We start from the raw sequence: 23842 nt of genomic DNA on the forward strand, positions 1-23842 counted from the left end.
GCTCATGGAGTTCCTCTGTCAGCTGAGAAGCTACTGGTAATAGCCACTGGGGAAGGAAAAGTTGGTTTTCATAAGGGACATAGGCTTCCAGGAGGTTGCAATCATTAGTCTGATTCAGAATAGGTATTTATTTACTTCTATTTGAAAACTGACATAAGAATGAATGCTAGATACACTTAACCAGTTGACCACAATAGAGATGAATTTGGTATTATAGAGAAATACAGTTTGCTGTTACTTTAACACAACACCTTTGTGGTAAAAGGGGGGTTTGTCTTTTCATAGATTTTTCTTGTTCAGTGCATTTATATATTATACAGTCATCATTTTGGTAAAGTTATGGCTTTTTTAAAAATTTACGATAGTTTGTTTTCTCACACAATACATCCAGGCCACAGTTTCTTCTTCAGTTTTCTCAGCTACCCTCCGTCTCCCTCTTCTTCAAATCCATCCATCCTCCATTTCTTCAGAAAAGAATGGGCCTCCAAGAGACAACAGTCAAATAGGACAAAACAAGATATAAAAGACAAGGCAAAAGTCCTTCTATTGAGGCTTGAAAAGGCAATTTAATAGGAAGAAACTCCTCCCAAAACCTGGTGGAAGAGTCAGAGATTTCCACAGTTTCCCACTTCCACTGTTCAGAGTTTCACAAAAACACCAATCTAACAGACATAACATATAGAGGACCTGGCATAGACTCAGGTAGGCCCATACTTGCCACTTCAGTCTCTGATAACCCATATTCCTGCTTGGTTGTTTCAGTGGGGACAAGCCATTTGCAGTAGATATGTTTTTATCCTTTGATCATTTAATAAAGTGTAAACATTTTAGAATAGTAGTTAGGTTTTTGGTTTGACATACTGCAAATATTAGTAAACTATTGTTACATTGACTATTTCTACTATTTTTGAGTACCTCTTTTAAATAAAATCATCTAGTACATGATAAATATGTAGGCTTTCTACCAACTTCTAAGCTCTGCTTGCCTCAGTTTCCTTTTCTGCTAGTAGGTAATCATTGAGGTTGCAAACTCTTCACACAGAACCTTCCTTATGGTAAAATCCTCAGAGATCTTCATGGAGTAAACCTTAGTTTTGCATCATTAAAGTCTTGGTCTAAGAGAAGTGAAGTAAGAAAAACATCTTGATGTCCAGAGAAATTCATTTTAAAATATAATGTAGTCATTCCACGGATCCTGAAAAAAGTAATCATTCCTAACTTAGCATTACAGAATATTTTCCTTCAACTGCCAAAACATTTAGAGTTCATAGTAATTTTTTTCATACTCAGGTGTGTATTCCTTTAAGAATAGATTGAACCTGGTGTTATACATGTTGTTCCAATACTCCATGTCCTCGGTTTACTCCACTTCTTAATGATATAAATTTTCTTCATGTGAACCTGAGCTTTGCAGTACACATGTAAGTTAGTGTGTAAATTCTTTGCCTGACTGCACTGATTTCCCCACACTGCAGCCCAGGTCACCTTCACAACGTCAACATTAGCTACATATGAACCATTATAAATGATGTCTTGTGCAGATGTATTGTAAATGGAATTTGTTGAAATATGTTCATCACTTTAAAATTTATGTTTCTATTATCATTTTTATTACATGGAACAATCCTGGCCTTGCTTTGTAAAGTCATCCAGCAAAGATACCTGCATCGTTGACAGGAATATATGCCCACTTAGTATTTATTTCTTGCAAAGCTATACATTATTTTTCTTTTATGTTTTTGTCCTTTTAAAAAATGGTGAGCTGAATAAGGATGACACCAATGGACATGCCAACCTGGATGAGGAAATGTCCACAAGGTATTAACCCTGTACACCACAGGCCACTGAGGAAAGGTGAGAGTGGGGAACCTGGTCTGCCCTTGGGAAGAACAAGACAATTAATTGTCCAGTACCAAATGGTCATCTCTGAAAACATACATACAAGTAGCATTGTATAGAGGAAAGAGCTTATATTTAGAGATATATGTATGCATATATACATTTGTATGTATATATATATGTGTGTGTGTGTGTGTGTGTGTGTGTGTGTGTGTGTGTATAGTGCACCTATATATGCTTGCAATAATAATGAGTGAGAAAAGAGGCTTTTAATTTGAAGGGGAGCAGAGAAGGTTATATGGGAGTGTTTTAAGGGAGGAAAGGAAGAAAGGATGTAATTATATTATAACATCAATTATAAAACACCCATAAAATGGTTAAGCTCTTCACAATTTTAACAACCCAATTTTGAAACAAATAGAGAGTATAAACCTTGAATTTTCATCTTCATAATTTTGTATGTACATAACTTGGTCAGCTTTATTAGTAACACGTGATGTCTGATTGCACTGTAATTTTGGATGTGGAAGATTATATTGCCCTGTAGACATCTAGAAAATAGTAGACTAAAAGGGAAATAAGCATTGCATTCAAGCCAAGTTCACTAAATATTAAGATAGTATGTATCAGAGATCAATTGGTGGTAGTTGGACTATAGATTTCAACTTTATACTAGTGCATTCATTACTCTACCAAATTTTCTATTGTTAAAGAACCTTTATCTATACTACGTTCCTATGTAGAAGTATCCAAATGGCTATTTGTTTTTCATTTCCAAGTGAAAATTTTGTACCTTTGCTTTTCTCATTACTCCTGATTTAGAAAAGTGGTCGTCAGAGTAACAGATAGCAAGATTTTATTACTATACTCTGAATAACATAACTATTAGCTAAACATTGAGAAGAATAAAATTTTCCTCAGCAAGTAAATGAGAAGTATGCTCTATAGAGAGACAATGAAAAGAAACTTTCTATTATTCTAACAAAAATTGCTTCACCTCCAGTTAAAAACAATATATCCCATAGGTTCCCACTTATTTGCCTTTGCAAATGCTTTCTCCCCACCCCAAATGCTCTTCTTCATGACTGGCTGTCAAATTTATTCAAAATCGATGTCTTTGATGCCTCATTCAGGATGGTTCTTTTAGAAAATCTTCCTTAATTCCTACTTCCCTTAATTTGAAGTGAGTAGTTGCCTTGTTTGGATCCTTACACAGTTTCATACCCATGGTTAATGCATGTGTCATATTTGTCTTATTTGAGGTAAGATTGTACATCTGATACATCATTCTTCTAAGATATAAGTTTGAACAGAGTCAGTGCTTTTTTTTTTTCCGTGTCATTCTCCAGTGGATTGATTGGATTTGAACACATGAAAACTTCTGAGTTAAATTAGTTATGCCATTAGTAACTTGTGGGATTTCTATATTATAATTCATAGAACAAGAATACATGAATAAAACATTCACATGTTATATCTGATGCTTTATACATATTCTGTAATGTTCAAAACAAACATACAGGGTACATATTATTAGTATTTTAAACAAGGAGGGGTTTAGGCTTATAGTGATAAGAGGATTTTGTAGGACCACATAGAAAGTTGCAGAGATTAGAATTCACATATACCTGGCATTTTACTTTACTCATAAGGTTGCTTTTCAATTAAAAGACATAATATGATTCTTTAAGTGTGGTAGATTTATCCAAAGTCAGAGTTCCCATGACATTATCTGGTCAAGTTCCTCATTTTACAGATGAGGAAATTCAATTTTAGAAAGAACAAAAGTCTTGTTCAAAGTCATTCAGCTAATAAGCCAAACTCAGTCTGTGTTCCAAACCAGCTCTAAACATAGTAATTTTCTAAGAGGCACAGATGCCTCTCTCATTGTGGGCCAACAAAATGGATTGCTCTTCTGAACTTCTGGCCCTCCACCTGGGCCCTCATCTATCACCTTCACAATTAGAGCCTACTTTATTTTGGTTAATGAGATATCACTATTAATTTTTCTACTATGGGCCACATTGAAGGTCAAAGATACTGAGCCCAAGCTGTGCTTAATTTCTAATTGTAAACTCTGGGACAAAAGAACATTTAATATTATTTCTCTGTAATTACATAACCATACTATTGTTACTTTTCATTTACTTGCGACTTTTAAAACTTTTTTTATTGCTTTTTGGATATTCTCTGTATTTACATTTCAAATGTTATCACATTCTCCCCTTCCCAATCTCCACTGGCTTTCATAAAGGTGCTCCCTCTCCCAACCACCCTCTCTAACTCAGTGTCTTGGCTTTCTTCTATACTGGAAAAACGTGCCTTCACTGGAACAAAGGCCTCTTCTTCTATTGATGCCTCTTCCCCTCTGCTACATATGAAACGGAAGCCATGGGTCTCTCCATGTGTGCTCAATGGTTGGTGTTTTAGTCCGTGGGAGTTCTGGAGGGTTTGGCTGGTTGATGATGTTGCTATTTCAGCTCCTTCAGTCTTTTCTCTAGCTCTTTCACTGGGGTTCCTGTGTTCAGTCTGATTGTGAGCTGCAAGCATCCTCATCTATAACGGTATGACTATGGCGGAGCCTCTGAGGAGGCATCATTATCTGGTTCCTGCCAGTAAGCACTTCTTGGCATCAGCAATAATGCTTGGGTTTGGTGGCTGCATATGTGGTGGATTCCCAGGTGAGGCAGCCTCTGAATGATTTTTCTCTTCAATCCCTGCTCCTCTATTTACTTTCTATTTTTTCCCATGAGTGTTTTGTTCTCCCTTCTAAGAAGAACCGAGGCATCCACATTTTGGCCTTCCTTCTTTTTGAGCTCCATAAGGTCTGTGAATTGTTTATTGGGTATTCAGAGCTTTGGGGGCTAGTATCCACTTATCAGTGAGTGCATACCATGTTCTTTTAAAACTTTTTAAGAATCATATGTTCATGTTTTGTATATCTTGGAATGTACTGGAAGATTGTGTCAGAATATCTCAAAGACATTTCTTCATTCAAAGGTTCTTGTTCTATAATTTGGGATAAGTATAAATTAGTTTCGTTTCCCTAGTTGTTTAGTAGTGGCTCTGTACTTCTTAACAGCTAAATAACATTTTATTGTGTAAATATATCACAATTTTATCATTAGTTTATCAATCAGTGCCCATCCAGGCTGTTTCTGGTATGTACAGTGAAGCACAAACATGGATGAGGAAGTGTCTATGTAGAACAATGTACATTCTTTGGTTAGGTATCCAAGATTAGTATAGCTGCACATTTATGTAGACCAGCTCTTAGCTTTTTGAGTGCTAACCACACTGGGTAGTTACAGGTAGAAGAATGTAAATAGATCTGTATAGCTGTTGTCTGTACAAAGGTCTGAATTTGTCAAGAACCCCAAAGTAAGACCTCATAGTCTAAAACTAACAGGGTATTGCTTGTATTCACTGCTACACAAAATGGTTTTCTGAACAGGATATCAAAAACACAGGCATTAAGACAAAAGTTAATAAATAGGACTTCATGAAGCTAAACAGTCTATGTGCAGCAAAGGACAGCAGGGTTCCAGCCCATAGCATAGGAACAGTTATTTACCAATTACCTATCTTATAGATGGTTAGTATCTAGACTATAGAATGAGCTAAAAAGGACCCTAACCATCAAGAAAAGAAATAACACCATGGAGTAAAACACCAACCTTTGTGCGCACTTTGAGGGACCTATTGATCCAGTTGCATATGTAGCTGAAGATAGCAGTGTCTGGCATCAGTGTGAGAAGAGACTTTTGTTCCAGAGAGGGCACGTTTTCACAATGTAGGGGAATGCCAAGGCAATGGGGTGGAGAGAGGGATCAGAAGGGAGTGCACCTTTGTGAAGGCAAATGGAGGGCAGGGGAGGTGGGAGCAGGCTGGGTAAAGGGATAGCATCTCAAATGTAAATATAGAGTATCTAATTAAAAAAAGAGAACAAAAGAAAACAACCCAATTAGATCTTAAGGAGAGTACTCAAGAGTTCTAAGAGGATGGATGAATAACTGAGAACTACTAAACATATTCAACATTCTTAAGTACCAGGGAGATGCAATTAAAACTACTTTGACATTTCATCTTCTTTCAGTCACAATGGCCAAGATCAATAAACCAAATGACAGCACTTGCTGGCAAGGACTCAGGGAAAGGGGAACACTTACTCATTGCTGGTGGGAGTGCAAACTGGTGCAGCCTCTATGGAAATCTGAGAGCAACTCTTTGTTTTCCCCTCTAGTATCAGAGTCATTCTGAAAACCTTGCCTCTGGATTTTGCATCATTAGCATGGACAGGTGAAGTAATGAAATTCTAAGTCTTTATTATCTATCTAATGTTAATCCTGAAGCCCGAACTAGTTGTGAGAATTTTGTTCTGAAATATTTATTTCATTAAATTATTTCATTTATTTACATTCCAAATGTTGCCCCCTTTCTCAGTCCTCTCTCCCAGGTTCTTTACCCCATTACCCCTACTCTTTGTTTCTCAGAGGGTGCACCCCCACCCACCCATCCACCTTCCCCCCAATCCATATCAGTATCTTCCTACTCTGGGGTTCTCAAGTTTCTACAGAATTAGGCACATCTTCCACAGAAACCAGATAAAGCAGTCTTCTGTTACATAAGTGCCCTGGACCCTGGACCCTGGACCAGCCCATGTGTGCTCTTTGGTTAGTGGCTTACTCTATGAGAGCTCCCAGGGGTTTGTATTAGTTGATACTGTTGGTCTTCCTATGGGGTTACATCTCCTTTAGCACCTTCAAGCCTTCCACTAACCCTTCCATGGGATCCCAGACCTTAGTCCAATTGCTGCCTATAAGTATCTGCATCTGTCTCCATCAGCTGCTGGTGGCCATGCTAGGCTCCTATCTGCAAGCATAACATAGCCTCAGTAATAGTGTCAGGATTTAGTGTCTGCACATGGGATAGATCCCAAGTTGGGCTGGTCACTGGATTACCTTTCATTTAGCCTCTGCTTCATTTTTTCCCTGCATTTTTTAAAGACAGGAACAATTTTGGGTCAAACATTTTGAAGATGGGTGAGCAGCCCTGTGTTTCAACAGGGGCCATGTCTATCTACTGGAGGCGATCTCTTTATATTTCATCTCCCTAGTATTGGGCAGTTCAGCTAAAGTCATTACCATTGACTCCTGGGAGCCTCACATCCCAAATCTCTGGGACAGTCTAGAGGTTTCTCTTTCCCCCAACCCCTACTGCTGCATATTTCCATTCATTCTCCAGATCCTCTGGGCTCTTCTCCTGTCTCCCCCTATACCAGAACTTGTGCCCCCTCCTTACCTTCTCCCTTTCACCCAGTTCCTTCCCTCCTTCTGCCTCCCATAATTATTTTGTTCCCCCTTCTAAGGGGGATTGAAGTGTCCACACTTGGACCATTTTGTTAAGCTTCATACAGTCTGTGACTTCTATCCTAGGTATTCTGTACTTTTTAGCTAATAGCCACTTATTAGCGAGTATATATCATGCATGTCCTTTTAGGTCTGGTTTACCTTGCTTGAGATGTTATTTTCTAGTTTCATTCATTTGCCTACAAAATTCATATTCTGTTTTTTTTTTTTAATAGCTGAATAGTGTTCCATTGGGTAAATGAACCACATTTTCTGTATCCATTCCTTAGTTGAGGGGCATTTGGGTTGCTTCCAACTTTAGGCTATTATGAACATAATAGAGCACATGCCCTTGTGGTATGGTAGAGCATCTTTTGGGTATATGCCCAGGAGGAGCATAGCTGGGTCTTCGGTTAGAACTATTTTCAGTTTTCTGAGGAACTGCCAGATTGATTTTCAGAGTGCTTGTACCAGTTTGGAATCCCACCAGCAGTGGAGGAGTGTTCCTTTTTCTCCACATCTTTTGTGCTGTTGCTTGAGTTTTGATCTTTGCCATTCTGACTGGTATGAGGTAGAATCTTAGGGTTTTTTTTTGTTGTTTTTGTTTTGTTTTGTTTTTTTTTTTTTTTTTTTTTTTGATTTACATTACCCTGATGGCTAAGGATGCAGAACCTTTCTTAAGTGCTTCTCAGCCATTTGACATTCATCTATTGAGTATTATCTGTTTAGCTCTGTTCCCCATTAATAAATCTGCCTTAAAGAAATTTTAAAAATGTAAAACATTAAACACAAACAAATAATATCTTCCTTCAGTACCTACCCATATTATCAACTTTTCTCCAATTTCCAAATCTAAATGTGTACAAAACCTTTCATATTATTTTCAGTGAAAATTGTTCTCTTTTTTCCTTTCTGAAATAAAATATATTTCACATAAAGCAGAAAATTCATAATCATGTCTGAAATTCATGTTTTGAGGCATTTACTATTAACAGATCATCATAGAGTTTCCTGGTGTTGCATACCATCTTCGGTGATTCCAGGTACTGTGCACACTAATGCAGTGCTGTAATTAGACACTCTCATGCTAAGGGGCTTAATGTCTTCCTTCTCACCCTTCCCATTTGCAAATTTGAGTTGACTTCCGAGACTATGCATATTGAAGAGACAATGGACTTCTAATTAAGTAAATGAATTTGGCTCATGGAAAATTATATTTTAATAAGACAATTGATACCACAGAAATGACAAAGTATGTTAACATTATACTAAAGTTCTTAAAGCAAAGAGATTCACTGTGCTAATGATGAAGCCAAGAATAGAACCATAGAGTCGAAATAAATCCTTAGCTCATATAATGGATTTTATCTCTTACCACTGGGAGTTCAATATGGGCATGTATGAATTTTATGTTACTAAGATTTGGATAAAGGCTATAAGAAAATAGACTTTTACAATTAAAGTGCATCTCAAAATGTCCTATAAAACCTGATAATTGAATTAAATAATATTTTATGAAAACGAAGCAGAGGAGAGAGGGCTTTCTGCTTACCAAAGTCTTATGTTTTATTTATTTATTTATTTAGCTAATTTTTCTTCTAACCTTTGTGGTGACCTTTCCCTTTAAAGGCTCACCTATATCTTACATATGAACTGATCTTTTTGGGTCCTTAAAAGAAACTTGTGGTAGCTTTGCGTTTTTGAAATATACTTCACCAACTAAATATAAAAATTTAAATAATTAAAAATATTTTAAAAGTTGAATCAGTACCTGAAAAAAGATCAGAGAACAAGAGCCTAGTGACCAAGATTTGGGAAGTTTGTTGCCTGCCTTTGTAGAGGCTTCTGGGAGAAGGCTAGGTTTCTTACACCATTTCTTTTTTAAACTTCACCAATGTTTTCTGGACCTAAGGAGTTTGTACACACTATTTTTTCAATAAACTTTCTTAATATTCCTGATAATATACTTTAGGCCTATTGTTCCCAACTCATTCTTTAAATCTCAGTGAGATCAAATTTTCTAAGAGAATACTGGCTTACAATTTGTCTTTGTTAGGGTTTCTACTGCTTCAAGGAAACACCATGTCCAAAAAGGAAGTTGGAGAAAAGACAGTTTATTTGATTTGTACTTCCACATCATAGTTCAGTAGAAAAATCAAACAGGAGAGGAACTCAAACAGAGCAGGAACCTGGAGGTAGCAGCTGATGCAGAAGCTGTGGATGGGTGGGGCTTACTGGTTTGCTCAGCCTGTGTTCTTAGAGAACCTAAGACCACTAATTCAGGGATGGCACCACACAATGGGATGAGCCTTCCCACACTGATCACTAATTGAGAAAATGCCCCACAGCCTGATCTCACAGGGGCATTTCTTCAGCTCTCGTTCCTTTCTCTGGTGATTCTAGCTTGTGTCAAGTTGACACAAAAAGTCTGCCAGTATACTAGTGTAAATTATGTCCCACCTATTACTTTTCTTAAGTCAACCATCCACATGAGAAACATTAAATGATCTTCTGAGGGAATTTCATAGGATCATAAACTGAGCTAAGCACTTTCTCTGTGTGTTAAATTAGTTTTATGCAAGAATGAAAACTCATTATGAAAGGCCAGTACATGTAGTGATGTACTTTGGTGGTTACAGGGAGCCGTGTATGCACAGTGCTCTGCATTTGACACATACCACAGCCCCTGCATCCCCAGCCCAACAACAGCTGGATACTAACCCCAGGAAACTTTGAATACCACATGAAGCTCAAGAATAACAAAGGCCAAATAGTGAAAACCTCAGTCCTTCTTAGGAAAAAAAATGCATAGCACCCTCTCAGAGTGTGGTACACCTAGACCTTAAATCATTAATAATCCAAGAGCTAGGAATATAGCTTTGTGGCAATTTTTAGTATTCAAAGATCATTATGTTTAATCTATACACACCAAGAAAACTCTGACCATTTTCGTGTTACGTTTTGTTCTTGGTGTGTATAGATTAAACATAATGAGTGCGCATCCTCTGAGTTCTGTAGTGCAGTTGAGAATGAGTTAGACACACAGACGAGAACTCTGAAAACACCAATTTGGTCTCTGATTTCAATTTGAATACGAAGCAACATGCCCTGTGCAGCCAGGGCTGTGTGAAAAATGGCAGGACTTGCATAAAAAGCAATTCTGTTCACCAGACCTCCAACTCTTAATCAAATAAGAGAAATGTTTTCATGAAAGTCTTCCCTCAGACTCCAATAAGTCAAATATATTTTGATGTACCAAGTCTTATGACAAGAGCCAGAAATTGGTGTATTCTGATTTTCTAACAGGTATGATTGACAAATCCTTTGAGAACATTGACAATCTAATGTTAATGTGATCCATATTAACCTACTAGAGGTATCACATGTAGTCACTAATTTATTTTTAAATGAGTGCAAATACGTTTCTTGCAAAGGAAGGAAGTGAGGATCTTTTGACAATTTAAGTGTTGCCACAGAGTGACAGAATAATTTGAAAGACAGAAAAGTAAACTAAAAACTTCCTGGTACCTAAATATAAATCCCCTTCCTCCCAGCAGAGTTAAAGTGGTATGAATGATATTATGAATAAGAATGGGAAACTAGCGTTTTGCGCCTTGGCTTGTATCTTATTAATTCATTCATTTTTCAACAGGAAAAAAGGGAAAGGAGCACTGGGGTAAAAGTAGGAAGAAAACCCTCCAATGATTTGGTGTTTGAATTGCCATCTAGCATTTCATAGCCATAGGACCTGAGCAACTTCAGGTTAATATATCTGAGTCCCAGTTTCTTCATGTTTCAGTTGCTTTAGAAATCTCTGCTTTGGTAAAGCTGTATTCTCAGAAATTTGTGTGTTAATCACCCCACTCCTAAATTTGTATTCTGAGGATTGGCTATGTGCACAGTCACCACCTGAAGGTCAGTGTGTCATTAAATGATGTGCTTTGGGCACTTCACTTGTGTCAACCTCTTTCTAGCTCTGTTGCCATATATGACAGGATATGATTGATATGTGATGGGGATTGGAGAAGTAGAGGACTAGTTCCCATAATATCAGGTCCTATGCAAGCTGCCAAGAGAGAAAAGCAAGGAATAGTCCTAGTCAGCTGCAATACCCCTATAAATGACCAGAACTGTGATGAAGGTTCAAATTTAAAGTCTAGTCAGTAAGAGGGAAATCATACCTGGTTCTATACACATAGCATATTGCTTGCAACTTGTGAGCTTATGGGCCCTAGAAGAGAACCTGTTACTGTCAGTTTTCTAAACTAGTATAATGTCTAATTATATTCTAAATACTATTTTAATAACTGTAGATATTTTTATCACTCATCAAAGGACACCACAGAAAACTATAATTGGTCAAAATGTAAATCACTGACACTGGATGCCCAGTCCCAGTTGATGCATTTACAGTATAACTCCTACACCTAAGGCTCAACGAACATCACAAAATAACTGAGCAGAAAACTTGTAAGAGCCAGAGGACCAACATGGTGAGACTTAGTATCTTGTATATGACAGGGAAATTACATCAATAAAATCTCAATAGTATATTCGCCTAAATAAAATTGGCATGGCAACGTGAATGTGGAAATCTTACAAGGCCACATCCTTGCTGATGGAGGACGAAATATGTCTTCTCCAGGAACGAGTCTCTGAATAGGTTATCAAGTCCCCAGCACTAACTCCTAAATATATAGTAAGAAAGGAACTCAGGCAGTTTTATTTATAAGTTTATATTTATGTGTGTATGTAAAACAACAATAAAGTATAAGAAGTCTGGTGTGAGGGAGAAGTTGGAGGGAGTAAAGGCTGATGGGAAATAATGAAAATGTAATATTCACATATAAAATTCTCAAAAAGTGAAGTTAAAAATAAAGAGTAGCAGGGAAAGAAAAACCTTCTCACATACACTCATTTCTCTCATATTCATGGCTTCTTTTTTTTCTTCTTACACACACATACACACACTCATACATATATATGTATATGGACATATATATTCCTAAATATAACCTGCTCAGTTTGAATAATGTCATTTGTGTGAATGTTTTCCGGCTTGACTGTTTAGCATTGGATAGGCAGAAGACTATACCCTGCTCTCTGCACTCCTTAGTTGCCTGTAGTTCTTGTGTAGGGTTGTGGTGCCATGGGCTTTCTGAAGATCACTTTGGCATGCTTATTGTTTTCATTGTTTAGGTCATGGTAAGAGGTCATGTTGGTAAGACTTTATGGGAGTAGCTTCCAACATTATTATAGGAGACAGTCTCACAGCAAATCCTCTGATCCTCTGGCTCTGAAAATCTTCCTGCCAGATCTTCTTCTCCACAATAACCCGAGTCCTAGGTGGGCATGTATTTTATGGGACTAGGCTTCACAACTCTGCTTTGTGATTGTGGTTTTGTTTTTGTTTCTGTTTTGTGTGTGTGTGTGTGTGTGTGTGTGTGTGTGTGTGTGTGTATGTGTGTGTTGTTTTGTTTCATAATATTTTATACCTGTTGCTAAGAGAAAGTTTCTTAATGAAGGTTTAGAGTACACTTATCTGTGGGTATAAGGGAAGATATTTAGTTTTTCAGCTGAGTAAAGTAGTGGTTGTAGGTTTTCCTCAAGATCTATGACTTCACTAGTCTTTGGATTGGCTAGGTTCCTGGTACTGGGCATGGCTTACTTCCTTGTGAGCCTGTCTTAAGGCCAATTATGGAGCTGTTGGTTACTGCCAAGATAAGGTGTGTTACTGCTGTAAACTTATTGTGCAGTAGTGTTGACTGTGACCTAGTTGTTGAGATTCGTAGGCAGCCGATCTAGGTTGCACAGTTGGTTGCTTCCCTCCTTTGGAAGCTTTCAGGGTACCTTGTGGTAGCATGGTATTCAACATTCAGGAAGGAGGCATTCAGGCTAGGTCTAGCTCAGGGACCTCTGAGCTTTGTGCCTGAAGTGTGTGGTGTTCAGCAATACAGACTTACATGCAACCTCTGGGGCACAATGAAATAGAATAGAAGCAGGCTGTTTGGGGAAACTCTTCAACAACTGACCAGCAATTTAAAAGGAGGCTTATCATGTCCAGTGTTGTCCAGTGTTAGGGTTTTTCTTATGTAGTCTTTGCCACTTGGATGTAGCTTTGTCAACTTAGATGAGAAAATCCATGTAAATCATATATATATATATATATGCTGGCATAAATATTATAGATTTTATTTTAAATAAAGTTAATAGTGAGACAATTTTTTCTAGTTTCACCCATTTATTTTCAAGGTTCATGACTTCAATTTTTCTTTATAGCTGCATATATTCCATATTGTATATGTACCATATTAATTATTAATCTGTCCATTGAAGAACACTTAGATTGCTTCTATTTCCTAGCTTTTGTGAATTGAGAAGCAGTGGCATAGCCCACTAAGTACCTTTGGGCATCAAGTACTTTGGGCATATACCAAGGAATAACTAGTATAATATGGCAAATTGTTTAATTTTTGCTCTCTGAGAATACTTCCCAGTCTAATCACAACACCTTTAAATACAATATAGCACTTAGAAATAAACTTAATGAAGGAAGTGAAGGAACTCTATAATGAAAACCTAAACCTCTGAAGAAAGATGGTCATTAGAAAATGGGAAACAAATGGCAGAGTCACAGGGGTAGGGTCAGTGGGAGACTTAGCAAGTCATACACAATGGGGTGCCTCTTCCTCTGGGGAGCTTGCCGAGGCAGCCTGGTAGAGCAGTGGTAGCTAGAGGGTTGGTTTTCACAAGTACAGTCTCTGAAAAGACCTGCTAGAGTCATATTGCACCCCATGCAGGATACTGGAACTGATCTTGCGCTGCCCATGCTTACAAACAAGGGGATCCATTTATTACCTGAAGGATTTTCATCCATGGGCCTTCCCATCATGTGCTCTTGTCTTGATGTGCACTCTCCAGTGTGAATATATATAGGAATCTGCTGTATTACCTTCATATTGACCAAAAAGATTTATAGAGAGCTATGTAAGACTGGATGTTTGAACGTATGTCTCTGAAGAAAGATGAAGATGAACACAGTATTGATATTCATTTGCCTTATACAGCTAAAGCCATGGAAATCTATAAAGACGTGTTTACCTTTATTCCTGTACTAGTTGGAGCTCTGAGTCAAAAGAACAGGGTTTCAGGAAAACTCTTTGGTAAATATCTAGTGGATCTTAGTAATCTTTTTAGTTTCCTCTGATTTCTGCTATTTATAGATCCATTGGACATCTAGTTAAAGTGGGTATGAATATTATAGAACAATTAGATCCTGTATCCTTTAGCAATTATTTGAAGAAATATCATAATATCATATATGGGAGACATCCCTTCAGAATATTATTATTAAATGCTATCATGGAGCTTCAGAAGAATGGAATAAATATAAGCTTTTTTTTTTGAATTATGCCCAGTCTAGCCAGAGCAGAAGCTGGCAAGACAGGTCAGTCAGTTATGCAGCTGGAGCACTCACGGTCCACTGAAGCTCTGATCCTCAGAGACACCACCTGCACAGACGCAGACTCTGTCCAGGGTCCAGCCTAGCCTTTACCAACGTGTTGGTTTTGGTGTGTGTGGGGGGGGTGGGATTCTGAAACTTCAGACGAATAGAAATCTTTTCTTCTTTTCTAGTCGTTGCGGTCCTTCTTAATTTCAACTCATAAGGCCAGAATCAAAATATTCGCCCAATTGGCACACAGTGACTTGTAACGCATTGAGCACATTTGAAATTTGTGCTCTTTGAAGACTCATGAACATATATTCTGCTTTCAGAATAGTTTTGCAAATTGTACACAGACAAAGGGTGAAAGCTTTTTAATAAAATTGATTCATAAATGATCTGTATTAAAGTATAAGAAATCTCCAGTTATAGACAATTACTACTCATTTTGTACAACAGATAGTTGTTTTATTTTATTTATCTTCATTATAGTTGCTAATAAAGGGCTACACAACTCAAAAAAAAAAAAAAAAAAAAAAAAAGAAAGAAAGAAAGAAAGAAAGGAAGAAAATGAAAGAAAGCATCCCATCCTCACGGATTGGTAGAACTAATGCTGTAAAAATGACTTTTTGTTACCAAAGCAATTATCAAATTTAGTTCAACCTCAACCAAAATACTTATCCCATTATTTGCTGAAATGGGGGGTTGGTGGGGACTATCATAAAATTCATATGAAATGACAAAAGAATCTGGATTGCCAAAACAACAGAGGGGTTACCATTCCAGATCTTAGAAACAGAGATTAAAATAATATGGTAATAGCATAAAACACATATATCCAATGCAACAAAGTAGCTGACTAAAACATGAGCACATGTAACTTCAGCCACTTAATATTTGACAAAGACACCAAACTATACACCAGAAAAAAGAAGGCATCTTCAGCAGATGGGTTTGAGGAAACTTAATGTCAACATTCAGGGGGATTAAAATAGACCTGTTATCTGTCACCTTATACAAAATTTAATTCTGTGTAGACCAAACGTCAATTCTCTCTCTTTTTTCATTAATTACTTTATGTAGTCACTTTAAATCCCAATTGCAAACCCTCTCCTCCAGGTCCCACCCTCACACAACCCCTCCTTCCAGCCTTTCTTTGTGAAAGAAAAGGCCCTCCACACACTAGCACATCAAGTCACCACAGAAATAGGCACATCACTCCTTGAAGCCAGAGAAGGCAGTTAGAGAAACGGGATCCTCAACAGATCTAGGGACATCCCCTACTGCAATTGTAGTACCCACATAAAGGCTTAACTTCACATCTGCTACATTTAGGCAGGGAACTTAGGTCCATCCCTTGGCTGCTCTTTGGTTGGTGGTTTAGTTTCTGGGAATCCATAGGGTCCAGGTTAGTTGATTCTGTTGTTCTTCTTGTGGAGTCCCTAATCATACGCAGGTCTCTTTCTCATAACTCTTCCAAAAGACTATCTTACATAAGTTTGTCAAATTTTATTTGAATTTTATAAAGACAGAAATAGTAAATATTGAAGAACATCAATAATTCTAACTGTACAAAACAGAGCAAAGAATATATGTATATATATATATACATATATATAATGAAATCTCTATGAATGTAAGAAGAATTCATAATGTCTTAGAATGTATTTCTGAAATTTATATCTGGGTTTCTAGAAAATATTATGCAGGACAAATTTGGGGTTTGCCGTTTGTCAGGAGTGAAACTAATTAACTTTGTAAAAATTTTTGGTGCACAGATTTCCAGTGTGAGAGTAACCAAGTTTGTCTGTCTTCTATACACAATTGAATCGCTTTTGAGGAGTTGCAGCACCAGAGAATACAACAATCTGCACCAGGGAAACTTTGTGCTTGCTTTGAATCTGACCAGTTCTTTGAATTTTCAGGGATTTGCTTTCTCTACTAGGGACTTGGTTGTTCTACTGATCAACTGAATAGGTTGAAGATTTATAATAAAATATTTTAACAGATTTTTAAACTCCAAAAGTCAATGATCTTTGGTTAAAAAAAATGCTGCCTCAAGATCTTAGAAAAGTAGCAATGAACTTTGAGAGAAACTGCAATTTCTTCTACCCCCCTTCCCTTTGTAATGTGTATTCATACTGAAACTCAGAATTGTTTGGATTCAGATACCAGAACTTTCTTCTAGAATGCCTGTCCTTGCATCTTCAATCTCTTCTTAGAAGCTTTGTGTTGTGAGAACGTATTCTTTGTAGTTGGCAGTAGGTCACTTGTCTAGTTCAGCTGATCAACTGGCATGGTCATTTTCCTAACATTGAACTGAAAACTGTCTCTCTGTAGTTTCTCCATTTTTCTATGTTCTCTCAGATGTGTATGCTTCTCTCACATCCCAGCTTCTCCACGCACTGGTTTTACAATAGTAGAAATATAGGAACCCCTTGAATGTCAGCTTACAGTGTGTTTTTGAATTCCTATCACCCATAATAGTATAAGATAATAATAAAATAATAGGGTTGTAGCCGATTGGAAAATGCTTTGCATAAGATGTGACATTTAACAGAGATCATAAAGGAAGACTAGGATTTGCTGCAGATGTGCAAGTTTGACAGGAGTCCATATTTAGGCCACTACTTTACTGTACAGAGAAGAAGCACCGATTTTATTTGAAAAGAAGAAAGTTCAAAAAGTGTCTAGCCACCAGTTTGGCTAAGACTTCTAATGCATAAGGATAAGAAGAAAGTGACAGCAGATAGTTTACCAACAGTGTGAGGTGTGTAATGAATGTACCTTCAAATAGCACACTACAAGTGGCTTTTTCTATCGTGTGTGTGTGTGTGTGTGTGTGTGTGTGTGTGTGTGTGTTTGTATGGCTTCAACAAACTGCTAAGCAAGTTTATCTGTACTGAACATGTGTACCTGTTTTCTTGTCCTTATTACCTAAACAATACAGCTCCTATTTCAACAGAGAAAGTAAGTAATCTAGTGATGATTAGAAATATATCAGAGGAGGAATGAAGGTCATGCAAATTCCACACCATTTCACACAAGGGAATTGAACATTTCTATATAAATTTTAGCACTGGGAAGTAAGTCCTGAAACCCAAAACCCATCTGCCATGAATACTGAATGTCAATTGTACTCTGGAGTGTACTGGGTTTAAAAATAAAATCATAAGCAGGGTATAGACTAAACAAGGTTTGTGAGACTAGTTTATATCAATATTTTTTAGAAATATTTTAATACTGTAATTTTAGTGGTACAAAGTCATAGAAAACTACTTGTTTTTCACTTGTAGTAAGTGCGCAAGTGAAAGAGTTAACTTCACTTAGCTGCTGGAGTTGCCTTGGTTCCTAGCACGAGACAGCACAGTGCCTGTCTGTTAGTTAAGACACTTTGCTCTTTTGGTTTCACTGAGTTTAGGCTTACAACATACAATAAATCCTCCCTTCGCTTTGACAAGGCATGGCTGTGCGCTGGCAGGACCTTTGACTATGACACCTGGTTTCAAACCTCAGTTCTTTATCAGCTTTGTGCATAAAGCAGCTCTCATAGTCCTCACGCTTCAGTTTGCTCCCTGTTTTCTGCTCACTGAAGTTGTAAGGGAATTAGACTGTGGGTTCCAAAGCCCTTTGAAAACCATGCTGTGTGTAGTGCTCTGTTTACAAGAGATTTGATTCAGTGAGGGGAATCAAGCACAGATAAGAACAGCTCTGAACACACTGGTTAGACCTAGGGTCAAATCACTAAGACCTTTAGTTTGTCTTCAATAGCTATGGCTTTTCTTACTCACCAACTTTTTTTGTGTGAGGATAGACATCCCACGGTTCTCTCTTCTCTTCCCTATTTTTATTAAACTTTTAGAGAATAACTTGATATGCCACTGAGGCAGAGGTGACAGTGCAGACAACAGATTTTTGTTTCATAAGGCTTCCTTCTGTAAATTTGTATTGTATTTAAAAAACAAAATATTTACATACTTAGTTATTCAAAAATTACTTGTTTGGCACAAAATCTCTGGTTCATACACAAGAGAATTACTTCTGATATTAAACAATGAGGAAAAGAATGAATTTGGGGAATTCATGAACTCCAGGCATAGTGTGTTTTTCATTAAGTTTACATTCACTCTCGAATAAATGTGCTTTTGCAACCACCTACCATGCAGCAGATAATGTTCTAGAGAAAAAGTGAGCCACAAAGGGCTCAGTGGTGCTACCAAGATCTGTACACATCAAACCTATGCTCCCTTTATTTCTTAGGTATGGTTCCTGGGAATAAAACAACTTTATGGAGCAGCAAGAAAATAAGTCACTGAAGCATGAAATTTAAATTCAGTTCTCTTTTAATTCCTATTATTGAATGTTCTCAAGCTCCTTAACTTCTCTGACTCAGTTTCCTCCAGATCACTAGTAGTCAACTACCCTTGAGAGTCTTCTTATGCTTCTAAACAGAATGCCTAGAATCTTTAGTTGAACCTGGCAGGAATGTGCGGAAAATATTTGAATATCTCAGGGTTTATTTGTTTTATTTATTTATTTGTAATGGCTTGCAATTGTTTGATGAAGAGCAAGACAAAAGCAGTAACCAAGAGCTGGAGAAATTATCAATTGAGATAATGTTGTAGGGGATCCAAATTTGGTTGCTAACACCTATGTTGGGTGACTTAGAATTGCCTGTGGTTCCAGCTCCAGGGAAACTAATTCTCCTGGCCTCTGTGGGCACCATAGTTCATGTGTACATACGATGCACAAACACATACATATATACATACTAAAAGAAATCTTAAAAACTAATTTTAAAGACCTAAATGGTGATTGTTCAAATGGCGTACTCATTTGAATAGTTGAATAATTTAAATATTAGACAATTTATTAAACGATTATTTCATTTAAATACTTTACATAGCTTTCAGCTCCCTGGACATAGGCACAAACAACACACTGACAGTCTTCCCTATGTTCTATGAAAGAATGCAGAAATGTTTTTTGACCTGACATTCTAGTAGAAATTATTATGTATATTCTTTTTCTAGGAAATTTCCTTAAATTCATGGCATCTATGTTTAAACTAGAATTTTTCAAAGGTATTAGGTTGCTTCTCATGTGTGAACATTTCTTACACTGGCCACCTATAAAAGTTACCTACAAGTAGCTTAACATTTATTTGCAAAATGTACTTTTAATTAATATACAGGAGCATAAAAATTATACATGTTAAATATTAATGTGATGTTTTTACACCTTGTATTATGTACAATTAAATTATGCTTAATTACAATTATGTTCTCAAAAACATATCTTTTTTTCTTTATTCATTTTATACCCCAATTGCTGCCCACCTGTCCCCTTTTCTCACCTCTTTCCCCTTTTACTCTGAGATGGTGGAGGACCCACATGGGCATACCCCAAACCTGGCATTTCAAGTTTCCGAGGGGCTAGGCACATCCTTTCCACTGAGGCCAAACAAGGTAACCCAGCTAAAGGAACATATCTCACAGACAGGCAGCACTGTTTGTGGTAGCCCCACACACCAGTTGCTTGGGACTCACATAAAGACTGAGCTGTACATTTGCTACATATATATGGAGGGCATAGGAGGACCCTGTGTATGCTCTTTGGTTTGTGTTACAATCTCTGAGAGCCCCAAGGGTCCAGGTTATCTGATTCTGTTGGTCTTTCTGTGGAGTTTCTATCCCCTTCAGGGCCTTCATTCCTTCCCACAGTTTAGCTATGTGTGGAGACTTTCAGAGAACAACAATGCTAGATTCCCGACTTTATGCATAACAGAGTATCATTAATAGTGTTAGGGATTGGTGCTTGCCCACGGGATAGGTCTCTAGTTGGGCAGGTTATTGCTTGTCCATTCCATTAGTGTCTGCTCCATTCCCTGTTCACACATTTCTTGTAAATAGGATAAATTTTAGGTCATCAGTTTTGTGGGCAGGTTGGTGTCCCTATAGCTTCACTGGGGTGCCTGCCTGACTATAGGAGGTGACCTCTTCATGTTTAATATTTGAAATGCTGAGAGTCAGAAATGAGGTCACCCTTGTTGATTCTTTGGCACTTCTGGCATGTTCTTGAGATGCTCCCCCCCCCACCTCTCTACCCCTGCCAGTTGTAGATTTTCATTCATTTTCATGGCCATTTGGCCATTTTTCCTGTTCCTCCCCTCACCTGATCCTGAAACCCCCTTTCCCCTCTGCACAACCTCTCCCACCCAGTTCTATCTCCCCACCTGACTACTACTTTATTCCCCTTCTAAATGGTCTTCAAGCATCCTTTCTTGGGCCTTCACAGACTCTGGATTACTATGTTCATAGTAGCTTTATTCATAATAACCAGAAACTAGAAACAACCTAGATGTCCCTCCACTGAATAATGGATAAAGAAAATGTATTTCAGTTACACAATGGGATACTACTCAGCTATTAAAAACAAAGACATCTTGAATTTTGCATGTAAATGGATGGAATTTGACAATATCATTCTGAGTGAAGTAACTCAGACCCAAAAGGACATGGTATTTACTCAATTATAAGTGAGTATTACCCATAAAATGCAGGATAATCATGTTATACTCGACAAACCCAAAGAAGGCAAACAAGATAAAAGGTTCAAGTGAGGCTGTGTTTTTAATGTTCTTATGAGAAACTCCTCCATGCTACTGGAAATAAATACATGGTATTTCATTATCATCGCATGTCTCTTCACAATTACACAGGCAACGCCTCAGTCCTGTGCTCATCAACACTTTCCCCAGCTATGCTAATTCACACTCTATCTCCAGCTTCTGTAGAATCAGCTCTTTAAAATTCTATACGTATAGATGTAAGCATATGAAATAACTGTGGAATGAAACCTCTAATAGAAGTTAAACTATTGGATATCTAAACATATTGGTTTTTGCTATTTTATTGTTCACAAATCAAAGATATCAATAGATTACTAGCAAATCACTCATTTCCCCTCTCTCAAATACTGGGCATCTTAGTGTTAAGATAGTGACACAATGCTAGGCACTCTATTTGAAGTATACATACCATGGGTATAAACTAATGTCGATGAAAAGAAATCTAGATTACATATCTGATGTGGATTTGATTTTACTCTTGGAACAGAAATTTTAAATCAAATAAACATTCTCTGTAAAGCAGATCCTATCGTATTTAGGAAATTGTGAGTGTAGTATAGTTGGAGGAACATATTTCACAGTATCTATTCGATTTTAGACACTTCACCCAAAATTCTAAATATTTTACATTTTATAAATAATCACCTAGAATAATTATTAGCCCATTTTATGGACAGATTATATTTAGAAAATTAATACTTTTGTCTGTGAATACCTCCAGGAAGCATCAGAGTTAACATTCTACCTATCTACATATCCACTCCAATTATTTACTATATTAGTTCTTATTCTTGTGGTGACCATATACATCATAAAAAATAAACTTAAGGGAGAAGTGGTTTAAATTTGGCTGATAACTCAGGGGAATGAAGTCCATTAGAGTGGAGCAGTCATGGCAAAAGGAGTGACTCCAGTTGTCATAGTATAGTCCTGGGGCAGCTGGGAGTCAGCGTGCAGGAAATGATGGTGATAACCTTCCTTCTTTACTTTTTGTTTAGTCTGATACACAAGACATTGACATTTTCTATTCATCTTGTGGAAGAATCTTGTATTCTCAGTTCAACCTTTGTGAAATTTCTCTGAAAGACATATCTACGAGTATGTTTAACTAATGGTGGTTAATAAAAATGAACCATAATGCTTCTCAGTTTCTATATAACCCCACTGCTTAATTAAGCCACTCTAAATTATTCTATGATTTTATTACTGTTGCCTAAACTATGGGGTATAAGAAAGTGCACTTGAAAAGTGCCAGATGTTTTATTCACAAGGGCTTTATACAATATGTGTTAAAGAAAGTAATTAAAGAATCTTAGTAACTTCTTTTGATAGCTGTGATAAGATACAATGACCAAGGAAAATTATGGAAGAAAAAGTTTATTAGGACTTACAGTTTCAAAGGGTGAGTTCCAGACCCTCATGTGTATAACATGGCAGCAATTGGACAGGCATGTGTAATGCTGGAGTGACAGATAAACACATTAACCCTTATCATTATGTATAAGGCAGAGAGAGAGCTAACTAGAAATGGTGTGGGTATTTTTTTCCAATTTTTAAATTGGATATTCTCTGCATTTACATTTCAGATGTTATAACCTTCCCCCAATTCCACCCCCCTTTCCTTTCCATTACCTCCATGAAGGTTCTCCCTCTCCCAACTACCCTCTTCCAACTCAGCACCTTGGTGTTCCCCTACACTGGGAAAATGAGCCTTTGCTGGACCAAAGGCCTCTCCTCAAATTGATGCCAGAGAATGTTATCCTCTGCTGCATTGGCACCCATAGCCATGGGTCTCTCCTTGTGAACTCATTGGTTGGTGTTTTTGTTCCTGTAAGCTGTGGTGGGTTTGGTTTGTTGGTAAAGTTTTTCTTCCCATGGGGTTGCAGACCCTGTCAGCTCGTTCAGTACTTTCTATAGCTCGTTCATTGGGACCCCTGTTCAGTCTGATGGTTAGCTGCAATCCTCCTCCTCTGTATCAGTATGCTTCTGGAAGAGCCTCTGTATCAGTATGAGGTATCCACATCAGATTCCTGCCAGTAAGCAATACTTGAAATCAGCAATAGTGCTTGGGTTTAGTGTATGCCTTTAGGGTAGATCCCCTGGTGAGGCAGTTTCTGGATGATTTTTTTTTCTCCAATCCCTTCCTCTCTATTTGTCCCATTATTTCCTTCCATGAGGGTTTTGTTCTCCCTTCTAAGAAGGACTATCACATCTACCTTCTGGTATTATCTCTCTTTGAGCTTTATAAATTGTGTGAGTTGTTTCTTGGTTATTCAAGCCTTTTGGGTTAGTATACACTCATAAGTGAGTACATGCCATGAGTGTTCATTTGTGGCTGGGTTACCTCACTCAGGATGATAGCTTCAAGTTACATTAATTTGCCTAAGAATCTCATGAGCTGATAAATAAGTTCAGCAAAGTGGCTGAATATAAAATTAACTCAAAGAAATCAGTAGCCTTCCTCTACTCAAAGAATATACAGGCTGAGAAAGAAATTAGAGAATCAATACCCTTCATAATATTCACAGAAAATATAAAATACCTTGCGGTGACCCTAACCCAACAAGTGAAGGATCTGTA

General features: G+C 37.4%; 1 protein-coding gene and 1 pseudogene across 3 annotated transcripts in view; both read left to right on the plus strand.

Annotated features, from left to right (window-relative positions):
• AGBL4 (AGBL carboxypeptidase 4) overlaps positions 1-23842 on the plus strand; it is a gene marked incomplete at both ends in the record, with an annotated part of 1110674 nt that overhangs the window by 262204 nt on the left and 824628 nt on the right. The gene's annotated exons all lie outside the window — the stretch shown is intronic.
• Positions 13982-14674, plus strand: LOC308424479 (annotated as a pseudogene). Its single transcript has 2 exons — positions 13982-14298; positions 14385-14674. The product of its transcript is annotated as an uncharacterized misc_RNA (transcript).

The sequence above is a fragment of the Micromys minutus genome, assembly GCF_963924665.1.
Source record: "Micromys minutus genome assembly, chromosome: 9".
In the NCBI taxonomy this organism is placed as follows: domain Eukaryota; kingdom Metazoa; phylum Chordata; class Mammalia; order Rodentia; family Muridae; genus Micromys; species Micromys minutus.